The sequence below is a fragment of the Protopterus annectens genome, chromosome 3.part1 (genome assembly GCF_019279795.1).
Source record: "Protopterus annectens isolate FY-2018-M chromosome 3.part1, PAN1.0, whole genome shotgun sequence".
Taxonomy (NCBI): domain Eukaryota; kingdom Metazoa; phylum Chordata; order Ceratodontiformes; family Protopteridae; genus Protopterus; species Protopterus annectens.
In genome coordinates, this window is record NC_056732.1 from 1,392,734,422 (window position 1) to 1,392,748,954 (window position 14,533).

A 14,533-nucleotide genomic window follows, 5' to 3' on the forward strand; every position below is an offset into this window, starting at 1 on the left:
TTAATAAGAAAATATTGATTAATACAATACATTGAGATTTAGAAAGTTCTTTTGGGGGAATATGTAAAATCATGAATTCCCATGACAATGTTGAATTTTGGTAACCCATCTTCTGAAGTTGTATCTTAAGTGAGTTCCAAAGTTTGTATATGCATTTGCAACTCCAGAACATATGAAGAAGATCAGAAGATTGATCTTTGCAGTATGGACAAACTGGTGAATTTTTGGAATTAAATTTATACAGGCTAAGGCGTATATAATACACATTATTCCATATCATCAACTGGGTATACATCAGTTTTTGAAGAGAAATAGATTTTATAGTCAAGTCGATTGCTTTTATCATATGACTGTCTTCTATCTCTGGCATTTTCTCTTTCCAATATTTTGACATAAGAACTTTATCTTGGAATTTAGACTCCTTTATTAACTTATTTGCTGCTGTTATAAATTTAATATCTTGTTGGAGAGCTTGCCACAAATTTGAGCATTTAAGTATATTCTCTTCTCTGGGTTTAAAATTTTTAAAGTAACTTATAGAAAGTTCCCTAATTTGTCTTACAATAACGAGATAATTTTTAGGTAAATTTAATTATTTTCTTATCTGATTAGCCGAGAGATTAAGAAGTGTATAAATATCTATTAAAGTTAAGTTGATTATTAAGGGGAATCCTTTAAGATCAATTAATTTATTATTTAGTCTCAGGTTAGGGTTTCTATGAAAGGGTTGATAAGCCATCATATATTGAGCAAGATCTAATGACTGAAATAAAGTTTGTAGGGACGTTACATATAGTTTAATGTGATCCATTAACCCATATAGTTTCAAAGTTTCTTTGCTTAAAAAGGGTATGGCTTTAGGATTAATATTCAAATGTAAAATATATTTATAATTCAGAACTACCCAGGTAGGAATCCATTTAGTGCTAGTTATATTATAATTAGCGATTCTTAGAAGCCTGTTTGAATTTACTATAAAATAGTAAGTTTCAAAATTTGGTAACTCCAATCCACTTCTATGTTTTGGAGTCATTAATTTTTCATATGAGATCCTTGTTTTCTTCGGCTCCCAAATAAATTTAGCTAATTCTTTGTGAATTCGTTTAAAAAATGTTTTTGAAATTACTACCTGAGCAGATCTGAAAATATATAATAATCGTGGTAATATATTCATTTTGATAACTGATACTTTTGCTAATACTGGTAGTCGTAGATTCTTCCATCTCCCCAAATCAGATACTATTTGATCCCAGACTGTTTTAATATTGGCCAATACCCAAGTATTTAATATTATCTTTACACATTATTTGTCCTACCAGAGGCAACAGTGAAAAGGGTTTGGGAGTTCTCAATGGGAAAATACTAGTTTTTTTTTTAGATTAATTTTATAGTTGGAAACTTCTGAAAAATTCTCTATCGCTTTTAGTAACTTTTTAGTGTCTGAGACTGGAGTTGTACAATAAATATTCAGGTCATCTGCGAACACTGCCATTGATATTTTTGTTCCGTAAACTAGTGGGGCATTGTGGTATACATTCTGTTTAATGTATAGGAATAACGGTTCGATGTATATATTAAATAATAAAGGTGACAGAGGACAACCCTGACGTGTTCCATTTTTGATTGGTATTCTTTTAGAAAAATTTCTGTTTATGTACAATGTGGTGTAAGGATTACTATACAGAATTTTTAAAACTTCAACAAACTCATGAGATATATTAAAATATGGTAAAATTTCAAACAAAAAGTCTATATCAACCCTGTCAAAAGCTTTATGTGTATCAACTATAAGCGCATACATATTAAGGTTCTTCTGTTTAGCATAAGCTATTAAAGTATGTAATGTAAGTGTATTATCACTAGTTTGTCTATTTGCCATAAAACCAGCCTGTTCCCCAGATACGATATGATGCATAACTTTTTTTAATCTATTAGCTATAATAGAGGTTAAAATTTTCATATCTACATTTATTAATGAAATTGGTCTATAATTGTCAGGGTTTTGAGAAGCAGAATTAGGTTTAGGTATAAAAATAGTTTTTGAAGCATTGAGATGGGGATCATTAATTTTGTTCTTCATTATATAATTAAATACACATGAGAGTATTTTGCCAAAGATATTGTCAAATTTCTTATGGAATTCCACCGTCATACCATCAGGACCTGGTGACATGTGATTTCATATATTGAATTGTATATATCACTTCTTCTTCAGATATCGGTTTAATCAAATCTCTTTGAATACCGTCCTCTATTCTCAGAAATTGAATATTTTGTAAAAATTCCTTGCTAGTTCTATAGGGGGATAAATCACTGTGCTCACCATATATATTAATATATATCTGCTCAAAAACATTTATGATATCTTTGGTTTTGAAATAAGTTGTATTTCTAAAATGTATTTCCGAAATTTGTACTGCTGTTCTCGACTGATTAATTATCCTAACTAATGCCCTTGATGGTGTTTGCACATGATTGGCATACCTCACTAACATCCTATGTTCCTGAAATGTCAAGTTGCTATTTTGTATTAAGAAGAGATCTTTTTGACATTTAAGTAATTCCACCTCTGTTTGAGTATTAAAATTTTAAATCAATTCTTGATCAAGTGTCTTAATTTTAGCTTCCAATTTTTGAATATCTCTATTTTGTATTTTTTATAGAATGAAGCTGTTTGCAAAAAGATCCCTCTTATTTGTGCTTTAACTGTCGCCCAATCAATGTCAGGTACACCTTGTTGTTTCTTTAATCTATCTAATAACTCTTTAAGATGACCTATAATTTCATGCAGTATTTCCTCCTTATTCAACAAATTTGGGTTAAGAGACCAGTTAAAACCTCTTTGCCGCTGGGCCTCCATTGGATCTTTAGCAAAACTTAATGAAATTTTTGAATGATCTGACAAGTAACATGCATGTGTAACAACTAAGGGTCCCAGGTTAACCATTATTCTTGAAATCAAAAAGAAATCTATTCTGGACTACATTTTATGACACGTGGAATAAAAGGTATAATTATTTATACTATTACCAGTATTTAAATACTGAGTAGGATCATATAGTTGAAAGTCTTCCTTAACATCACTTAATACTGATACCACTTGTTTATTAAATGATCTTTGTGGACAAGATCTATCCAACTTGGGATTCTGATAAGAATTCCAGTCTCCTCCAATAATTATATAATATTTATCATATTGCGTCAAAATTGGATATAACGATGTTATGAATAGATGCTGGTCATTACAGGGTGCATAAACATTTAACAATAAAATAGGTTTATCAAACTGGGTAGCTAAAACAACAACATAACACCATCTTCCATCTTTATCTGCCTTAGAGTCTAAAATCTTTCCCTTATAATTATTTTTAATAATTATAGCTACCCCAGCACTGTTAGTTTTACCTTCTGAGGCTATTACTTCTCTAATCCATTTGTCATTAGTTAAATGCGTTTCTTGAAGTAATATAAACATCGCCTTAGCCTGCAACAATAAGTTTAAAATTAACTTCCTCTTCTTTAAGCTCTGGAGTTCTTTAACGTTCCATGAGTCCACCTCCCACATTCAAATAGTTGTTATAAAGTAAAAGTTTAAAAGGGAAAACAAAAAGGAAAGGTAAAATAGCTTGAAAAACATACATAATTTGGAAGCATTCTTGACATCCCGTTCTATACCAGTGCCTATCCACTCTAACCCCGGACCAGGACATACATAGGTCTTGCATAACATAGAAGACTGAAAGGGTCAAAGAAACACAATAACAAAAAAATCTTAATTTATAAAACCTTAAACACATCCTATAGTAAAGACCTATATTAACTAACCTAACTATTACAAAGTCCATTCTAGACATTCCCTAACAAACACTACTGTTGCCTACATCTTGGATTAGTTGTTATTGAAAAAAGAAATCATATTAAAGATATAAATTACTGTAACAAAACTTTAGTAATTGTGATTAGCACTCTATATATACATACTAACCTCACCTATATACTCATAAAATAACATTTGAAAAAATACAAGTTTAACAAATGGACAAGTTTTCCTTCTATTATAGAAAAAAGCTAAGTTATAACCATATATAAAAACACACACATACCTTAAATAAACATTTTCCTTATTTATACATTATAAACTATTGCTATTTTCTACTCATATAAACTAATATGTAAATAATGTAATATATAGCTATCATCCCTGAGTAAAAGTATAAAGGTTAAATTAAATATTATAAAGTTGCAAAATGTACTAAAACCTCTATATTTAACAGTACTGCATACAGCCTTTTAATCTACTATATATGACAGGGTTTATATTAGTAACTAACTAACCAGTGTTTAAAACTGTTCCTACGTGCTTAAATTAACAAAACAGTACATTACTTGATGTTACAATGTCCTTACAAGGTTAAAAAACAGTCCTGTCAGGTTTCTAAGCCTAGAAACCATGCAGAATACTCACGATGGGGGACCGCTATTACAGATGGACTTCCGGAAGCACCACATCAAAATCTGTCCCCTCAACAGTCCTAAAGACATTTCCTGTCTTCTCGTCGATGCAGACAGCTCGTGGAAGCCATAAAACTTCAGCAAACGATCGCACGTAGCTGAAAACAGCAAAAAACAGCAATCCTATTAATCCAGAAGAGGCCTAAAGCATTTCAAAAGAAGACAAAGGATTACCCAGACCTCGAGCCACAGTAATCAGTAAATCCGACCTCAGGCAGCCTGATAGTCCCAATGGAAATACAGTTCAAGTCTCAGAAGCAGGTACACATTTAAAAACCTTCAGAAAAGTAATTTTTGCTTCATTTTTTGCAGAAACAGAATATTTAATCCCATCTACTGTGAATGTTAATGAATTAGGATATTTCATTTGAAATTTAACCTGTTTATCAATGAAAAATCTGCAGTAAGGAGATAAGGACTGTCTTGCTTGTCTGATTTGCACAGGTAAATCTTGAGCCAGAGAGATTTTGTTGTTTTTCCACATGATACTTCCACCACTTTTTTTAACAGTTACCAGTATTCTGTTAACATCCTGGTAGTTGAGAACTTCAACATATACAGGTCTTGGAATATTAGAAGCTTGTTGTTCTCTCAAAGCTCTGTGTGCCCTTTCAATAATGATTTGCTTTACCATGTCAAACTCATTTAAGATCACTGTAAATATTTGTGTTATAGATGGGATTAAGTCATTATATTGCACCGATTCTGGAATTCCTCTAATAATGATGTTATTTTTCCTGGATCTTGCTTCTAAGTCAGTGATTTTGCTTTGAATAGCCTGTATATCCGAATCATGTATACTTGTTTTTTTTGCTAGTAGATTTAGTTTGTCTTCATTTTCAGAAATCCGAGCTTCAGATTTTCCCATTCTTTCAAGTAGTTGGTTGCAAGAGTTTCCAAACGTTTGTATTTGGCTAGTTAATTCTTTCACAGCCTCTTGAATGGGTAATAAGGCAGTTTTGATGTCTTCCATATTTAGTGCTTGATCTAATTTAGTTTTAGTCTCTGGCTTTTGTTGTACTTGCAGTTTAGTAACTTTTTGCCTTTTAGAGATCACATCTTTTTCCGGTGACCGTAGTTCTGAAAGTTTTGTTTTGGTAGTGGTTGTGTCCATATTTTTTTCCTCTTTCGACATCTTTGTCCAGTACAGAAGTATAAAGTATATAGAGCACACGGTACCTTTGTTTGATTTCCTTGTCAGAGCCAGCTAATCTATTATACTCCTGTTGAATAATGTATTATTTTTCAGATTTTCTTCTTCCTACAAGGTAGTTAGATGAAGTTGTAGTTGTTTTATCGAAGATTTAGTGTTAAAAAGTTCCTAGTATCAGTTTAAAGTTTAGATTTCCTCAGGGTATATACAGAGATGTAGTTCAGCAGTGTTCACAGAATGGCAGCTATCTTTGAATCCCAACACAGGAACTTTCCAAAAGTCCAGAATACAGCAAAGCCTGTAATTGGACTACTCTAGGTCAGGAAAGATGGGAAACAAGGATAATTTTTTTTTTTTTTTGCAACAAACAGCAGGAAATTGCAATAAATATGTAACACAGGCTAGTGCACTTGAGTGTGTAGCCTCAACAGGTAAATGCAACAAACAGTTAAAAGTGCAGGTGCAAAAACAACTTTAAACAGTTTAAAACAGTTCAAGAAACAGAAATACTTGCAGTTTAGCTAGATCGGACAGTCGCCCAGGTAGTAGCAGGAAAAAAAACAGTTTTATCAGGTTAGCAGTCGCTCTTTTAGCCTCTCTGCTACTGGTACCACTCTGCAGGACCACGAGGAGCTTGGCTGAGTAGTAACAAGCGCACAAACCGCGCCAAAGCGGGTTTTATACAGGGGGACTTGAAAGAGCTAGAAATTGGCCCAAAACGGCCAATAGACTACCAGATTCTTGTGCTGGGAACACTCCTCCAGGGATAGATAGGCTGCTCTAAGCTCCCCACTGCCACTGGTGAACAAAGAAGCCTCCCTTTATCCAAGAAAGGAAAGGGCAACACAGGAACTTTCCAAAAGTGCAGAATACAGCAAAGCCTGTATTTGGACTACTCTAGGTCAGGAAAGATAGGAAACAAGGATAATTTTTTTTTTCTTTTTTGCAAGAAACAGCAGAAAAATGCAATAAATATGTAACACAGGCTAGCGCACTTGAGTGTGTAGCCTCAACAGGTAAATGCAACAAACAGGACAAACTTTAAATTACAAGCGCAAAAGCCTGCTAAAGCTGGCTTTAAAGCAGGGGGTTAGAAAGAGATAGGAAATGGCCCAAAACAGCCAATAAGCTACAGGTCACTGGGCTGGAACCACTCCTCAAGGGACAGATAGGCTGCTCAGAGCTCCCCACTCTCACTGGTGAACAAAGAAGCTTCCTCCTATCCAAATAAGGATATGGGCAACACAGGAACTATGACACAGCCCAGAGATCAGCAATATCTGAAGACTGGGCTATTCTAGTTCAGTAAAGGCGAGAAACAAGGATTTTTTTTTTTTTTTTTTTTTTTAACAAAGTAGCAGAAATTAGGTACAGAAACACAGTAAATGCTTTAATTCGGCTAGCGCACTTGAGTGTGTAGCCTACCAGTTAAACTAAGCAAAAACAAACTTTAAAAGTGCAAAAACTCAGAAATACAGGCAGGAATGCAATAAAACAACTTTGCAGAGCTTATTTAGTTAAAGAAACAGAGAAGTCTATATATACAGAAAAGCAGCTAAAACACACAAACACATCAGATGCAGTGCAACCTAGAGCACTTGAGTTGTAGCAATATTAAAGCAATTAGCTAATGACACTAGACTGGGAGGAGTGTCACAGATCAGATTTACAGTAGGGGCGGGCAAATGCAAAGCCACCAAGTAGCCTACAGACAGTAGCACTAGAGAAAGCACAAACAGATAAAGATTTGTAAAGATACAGAATGCTTTTAACTGCAGGCAAATCAGTTACTTGTGCAGATTAGTTAATAGCAATAAAATACACTCGAAGACTAAAAAGCAGACAATAAAAGTGCTATATATTAATTGTTAAAAACAATAATCTCTATAAATAATCGAAAAAAAACCCAGGATACTTATATATCTCAGCTAACAGCTGCGGTGAACAACTCTTATCCACTCTGCTTCCGCTGTGGTGACCCCTAACCGGGAAAAGCCGAAAGACACAACACAACAAGGTACAAAACATTTAGTCTCATTTTAGTTACTGACTGCTTGGGACTTATAATTCTGTTGGACATTTATATTTACTATTCTTGTTTCACTTGTTTATAATTGTTTTGTTTTTCATATTGGTTTATTTATCTTTGATGCTTCCTGAAAAGCATTTGCCATTGAAATAATCACTCACATATTTTCACTTCATAGTCATTTCTGGTTTCGGCTGGGAATTCTATATTCTTCTACTTATATCCTTGTATTTGTAAAATATTTATAAAATAAGCATTCAGGTAAGTTGAATTGATTTGAATTGAGTTGTTTAGTAAACTTGATATGAGATGTACCCCGCATGCTAAAAATTATACTGGTACCATGATGCAGATTATGTAGTGTGCAGTCTTAAAGCAAAACACTGTTATGTTTCTAAATAATAGTTCTTTCAGATACTGTAGCAAAGAGCTATATTAGTTCCTTGCCACAATCCTTAACACTCAGTCAATTCCCAAATCCTTTGGAGCTGCACATGTCTACCTGAACAGTCATCAAGACTAGCCTTAAAGGTAGTCAAAAGTACAGGTTCATGTTGGTATAAATGACCTGAAACATACTTCCCTAGACTATACAATGAGAGATATCATGGAACTCTTGGGATATGTGTCCCAGGCTGGTATGAGCCCAGCACTAAGCAGCATTCTACCTTCTCCAAAGATAATGCCGCAATATGAACAGAAGACAACTGACTTTAATAATTGGCTTAGTTTCTGTTGTCATTCTAAGGGGATGCAGTAATGTCAGCATGGATGGTTCTAATATTGTCAGCATGAATGGTCAACAGAGCACTCTGCTTTGCCAGGAATGGACTGCACCTCTCCCCTCTATGCTTTCAAATGATTCCCTGTTGAAATGTTGACATTTAAAATGCCAAGTGCTCCCAAGCTGAACAAATAAAAAGACTGAAAACACAAGAGAAGAGTGAATCTCAAACATTGTTCTTCTCCTTAAAACTTCTTTTTGCAGTGAGGTCAAACCTCCCCCCTGCACTGCCCCATGTGAAGGCAAGTCCCCCACACTCCATAAATTTATATATACCTACTCTTAGATCGCCACACCTTGGAGAAAATGGAATATTCTGAGAAATGGCATCTTGAACTTAGTATATGTAAGTCCATTCTTGTGGCCATTCACTCTGCATGTTTCAGGACATGATCTAGAGGGTCTTGACATTTCAAATGGATACCCCTTCAAAATCTAGCTAAAACAGTGACATCTCCCATAGAGCCATTTTAGGCAATGCCAAACCGAAAATCTAAATGTAAACAAGAAACTCCGCACCCTACAACCTCTCCTCACCCTAGAGAATGCTGGCATCTGTGCAGTCTCTGAGACATGGTTTAAAGTCATGGAAAGCACTCTAGCAGTGCAGAGCTATAATGCCGTCTACATATTTAGATCAGCTACTACACTAGCAGGGACTAAAGGTGGAGCTGTCTTTGTTTACATCAAAAATAATATACCTCAAGACTGGTCAAACAGAACAATGCACTTACATACATACATACAAATATTTCAAGCATGAGCATTAATACTCTTCCAGCCTGACAATATACCAAAACACTTGTTCCCATAATAAGTGTCCAGGCTGTTTTTAAAAATCTCAAAACTAGTGCTAGCTTTAATGTAATTTGGTAGTCTGTTCCATGCATCAGCTGCTCTCTCAGAGAACCACTTAGTAAACTTCTCACTCCTACAGAATCTTCTATATAGGTTGTCTGATGATTCTTATTCTTTTTGATAACCCAAAACATTCCAAAAGGTAGCTGTCTTTAAAAGTCCTATATACCTGGATAAGATATCCACTTAGATATTTATAATAGATGCTGTACGAGTTCAGATATTTTACTCTTTCATAATAACTGAAATTTTCACATCCATGGATGACCTTGGTATAATTCTGCTGTACTCTTTCCAGTTTACTCTTGCTTATTTTCTTATAATGTTTCCATATTGTTATTCCATATTCAAGTTTGGGTCTAATGTAACTAACAAACAATGACTTCATCATTTATGATTTCCTAGACTTTATACGTTTTGTTATACAGCCAATAGTTCTGTAACTATCATTAACCAATTGCTTGATATGATTAGAAAAAAATCAAAGCTGGATCTATCCATATACCCAGGTCCTTAAATGAATCTACAGTTTCAATCACTGTGTGCTGTATTAAATATTCACCTTTCAATTTATGTCTCTCAAATCTGATATGCTTAGCTTTTTATGTATTTATCAGAATATTATTCTCCTGTGCCCAAATAGTAAATTTAGTGAAGTTATTTTGCAGACATGCCTTATTTGTAACACTTGTAATCAGTTTAAACTAATTTCAGGTCATCTGAATATAGAGTGTAGAACACCTCTGATGAAAAAGTTAGATGTAAAAGATAGAATCTAAACAAGTATGGGCCTAGGAGAGAGTGCTATGGAACACCCTGATTGCAACCAAGAATTTCACCTGTCCAATTGCTGTATAATAGTTGCCACATCCTATTTCTAAGCCATGCCGCTATCCATCTTATCAAGAGTACATCAATACCTAGTTGTCTAATTTTACTGATCGGTGTTTTGTGTATGACCCTGTCAAATGCTGAGATTAAATCTATATAAACTACATCACAGCACAAGTTTTCATTCATAGTTGTTATTATATTTTTATAGAACATCATGATGTGAAGTTGTTCCCTCGGCTCCAAGTCAGCCTATCACAAAGCTCAAGGTTTTCAAATAGCTCGAGGCCAAGTCTATGTCCCATGATGCACCTAGAGTTACCCCAGATCTAGTTTGCTGCTGCAACAGATCGGAGGTTCTCACTAGCTCGGGCCAATAAAAACCTTACTATTATTATATTTCAAATATTTTTGATCATTTCTTTACAATATAGTTAGTTAATTACGCTCTTACAGCTTTATTTGTAGTTTCCCTTTCCCTTGTGTGCCTTTTTGATAGCCTAATAGTTGGCCTCATTTTTTTCTAGGCCTATCTAAAGTCTGACTAAAAATTTGTTTAAATAGTGACTTTATGTCACCCTTTTTCTTAGTATTAGTATTGTGTGCTTAGATAGTGACCTTTGTCACAGCTTTATAGTTAACTTTAGCAGTGTATAGATTAGTTATTTGCATTTAGGAAATTGGTCACTAATTGATATTATCTGTTTAGATAAATTTTGTGTGTGTGTGTGATTTGTTAGCCTTAATTGAAAGGCTTGTGTGCTTATATTTAGCCATTTTTTTTATTAGAAGGCTTAGTCATATATTTGATTGTTGTTAGCCTTAGTTTGAAGGGCTTGTGTACTTAAATTTAGCCTGTTTTTTTTTTTTATTAGAAGGCTTATTCTTATATTTAATTGTTGTTGGGTGTGTCCACTTTTTCTGTCATGGCTGATGACAAGGACAAACACCCTAAGTCACGGTTTAAAAAATGCCCTAAATGTGGTCAGAAGATGTCTGTCACTGACAGCCATATCAATTGCTTTTATTGCTTAGGTGCATTACACTTGCAAGAAACCTGCTCCATATGTCATTCCTTTTCTTCTTGGGTTCTCCAAGAGAGAAAGAGGAAACTCATTGATAGGGGTTTACTGAAACCTTCTTTCCAGGAGGCTTTGAGTGACCAGGATGGATCTAGTAAGTCCTCAAAGTCTTCCAAGACTTCCATGGAATCAAAAAAATCAAAAAAGTCTGTGACATCGGCTCCACAGGTCTCGGAGCTTACTGTCTTTTCTTTTCGGAGCCAGTCCCCGGTTTTGGAACCGGTATCCGAAATTCCAAACTCTCGTTTACTTCAGTCGGTACCATCGATCCATTCATTTCAGTCTTCTGTTAGCCTTTCAGATTTGGATGTGGATCATGTGGTGCATAAGCTTTTACAGGCACCGGCCTTTGCAAAATTGTTATCGGCTCTGATCCAGGCAGCTTTGGAGCCGAAGACCCTTATGCCAGCTACCACTCTTCCTCCTCCGAGCCATACCGGTCCTTTGGAGCTGGAGGAGTTGGACTTGTTGATTGTGGAGCCTTTGAAGCCAATGTCTACTCCAGTGTCTTCGGTTCCGTTCACTGTGACGTCCTTGGCACCGATCAAGGACTCTAGGAGCTGACACTCTCTAGTTGGGTGCAGGGAGGATAGTCAAACTGACTTTTCGGTTCTGACTCTGCCTCTTGGGGCTTCGGCTCGGATGAGTTCAGCTCCTATTTCAGGCTCAGAGCCCACTGTCCCAGTGGCGGGGGTATCGACCATTTCCTGGAATCCGTTGGTCCGTTTGCATCACAGCAGGGGTGCCTTCGAAGCCATGAGGAGAGTTATGTCTCCTAAGACATCCTCAACCTCAGGTCTGGCTTCTTCATCCCCTAAAGCGCCTGTGTCTGCTTCTGCTTCACAGATCCTGGCAGAGCACAGAGACCCAGAGCCTCAGGAAGCCCCATTGGGTGGCCCATGCTCTTCCGAGACCTCACCAGAAGCTCCCACTGATGAGGTCCCCAGGAAGAGAGTTTGTAAGACGAAACATCTAGACTCCCCTCAGGAGTCCCTAACATCTGATACTGACTTGGATGAATCAGAAAGGTCCCCACGGTCCCCCTCTGAGGATATCTAATTTGCAGAAATACTTGAAATCCTTAGGCAGAGGGGTAACTGGCAGTCCACAAACCCTACTGAAGATGAGTCGGTTCTCCTGAAGGCTTTCGGGTCTCAGCCCTCCACCTCTTGGGTGTCTCCTCCCTTTGATGAGCTTATGCAGCTGGTCTCATGAAGGGCGTGGGAATCTCTGGACACCATGGAGCCTGTCCCTAGGAGGTCTAATAAGTTCATTTCTGCCCCCCAAGATAAATCCTTCTTGATCAAAGGTGTGCCAGTTGATACCATGGTGGTGGTGGCAGCCACCATAAAGGAAATTTCAGAAACTTCCTCTTCTATCCATCCTCCTAACAGAGACGCCAGGGTCATGGATAAATATGGGAAGCGCATGTTTAGTTCAGTGACTTTTGCACTCCATTCGCTTAACTACTTAACCCATTTCACGAGACTACAAAGAGATCTCCTTAAAGAGCTGGGAGATACTCTTCAGGGTACAGTAGCTGCAGGAGCTACAGACAAAGTTGCCTCCCAGCTTGATACCCTCAACTTCATTGTTAACTGGTCCATCCGCCTCATTTCATATGCAGCTGATGGAATGAGCAGGGCAGCGGGTACAGGAGTTGCTCTTAGGAGGCACTCCTGGATGCGTTTGTGTTCCTTCATGGAGCCCTTCAAGTCATAGGTTCATAGGTTCATAGGTTCATACTAGGCTATCTGCCCGAGGGCATTTACAAGCCTAGCCCATCGTTTTGTGGCTTACGCCACCCCTTTAGTATGGGGAACTATACCCATTATTTTGCTGTGCCTCTGTCGAGCAGTGACACTGAGGTAATCCCTGGGGTATATCTGCGATCTCCCATCCATTGGTCAAGATTTCTCTTGAACAAGGCCAGCGAGGTGCTCTGCCTCACATGTACCGGGATTTTGTTCCACAGCATAGGGAGTCTTTGGGTGATGAATCTATCCCTCCAGCACGTCCTATTAATAGCTGTGTCGAGGTTTAAGTCTCCCGCCCTTGTGGCTCTGATGGATCTAGATTTTTTGAGGTGAAGCATATTCATCAAATCTGGGTTTGACATGGCCTTGTATGTTAGGCAAAGGTCACCTCTGAGCAATCGGTAAGCGACTGAATAGAGCTGGAGTTCTTTCAGTCGGGCAGCATAGGACAGATTTTTGAGACCCTTTATCCTTTTGGTGAGGAACTTTTGTGGCCTCTCCAGCTGCTGCAAGTGACGGGTCAGATACATTCCGAATGGGGCATTGTACTCAATCATTGGTCTGATGAGTGAAATGTAAAGGGAGACTATGACCTCCCTTGATCTAGATGAGAATCCCTTCATGATAAGGTGGGCAATGTAGAAGGTCTTCCTGACTACTTTAGCTACATGGGTGTCGAATGACAGACTACTATCAACCTGGGTCCCCAGGTCCCTGATAACTTCTTCTGTGCTCAGTGGATTGCCACCTATTTGGTAGCTAGGGATAACCTTGTTTTTCCCGAAGGGTATGACTATGCATTTTTTGGCATTTAACTTTAGGCCGTGGCTCTGGCACCAGTTATCCGTTTCTGTGAGACCCTTCTGAAGGATATCTGTGTCAGATGTGTTTTCTACTATGGCCCAGTTTGCAGTCATCTGCAAACTTTGTCAGCCATAACCCTCCTGTGTTTGCTTGTACTGAAAAGTAGATGCCAAACAAGAGTGGGCCCAGGACTGAGCCCTGTGGGACACCACTTGTGACAGGCTTTGAGTCTGACATGGCGCCAGCAACTCTGACCCTGTGGGTTCTGTCACTCAGCCAGTTTGCAACCCATCTTGTGATGTATGGGTTAACATTTAAGCTGATGAGTTTTTCAATGATACCCGAGTGGGGTATTGTATCAAGGCCTTAGCCAGATCGAGGTAGGCTGTATGGACTGCCTTTCCCTCATCAATGGCTTTGGTGACTGTTTCGAAAAAGTCAACCAAGTTTAAAAGGCATGATCTGCCTTTGACAAAGCCAAACTGGGTTGGATCCAAAGTCTGCAAATTCAGTATGTCTTTATTTATGAGGTCCATTATGATCCTCTCCATGGCTTTGCAGATAAGGCTTGTCAGGCTAATGGGCCGGTAATTTCCAGGGTCGGTGGAGGCACCGCCTTTGTGAAGTGGGACCACAGTTGCAGTGCGCCACTCGCTGATCCAGAGGTAAGACTTTGATTAAACAGCTGTCCTAGCTGTGGGTTTAATTCCTCATTGAGTTCGT

The 14,533-nt window shown here is 37.4% G+C and overlaps 1 protein-coding gene across 1 annotated transcript in view; it reads left to right on the forward strand.

The window, feature by feature from the left end:
* LOC122798476 overlaps positions 1 to 14,533 on the forward strand; it is an 820,137-nt gene that overhangs the window by 333,300 nt on the left and 472,304 nt on the right. The window lies entirely within an intron of this gene.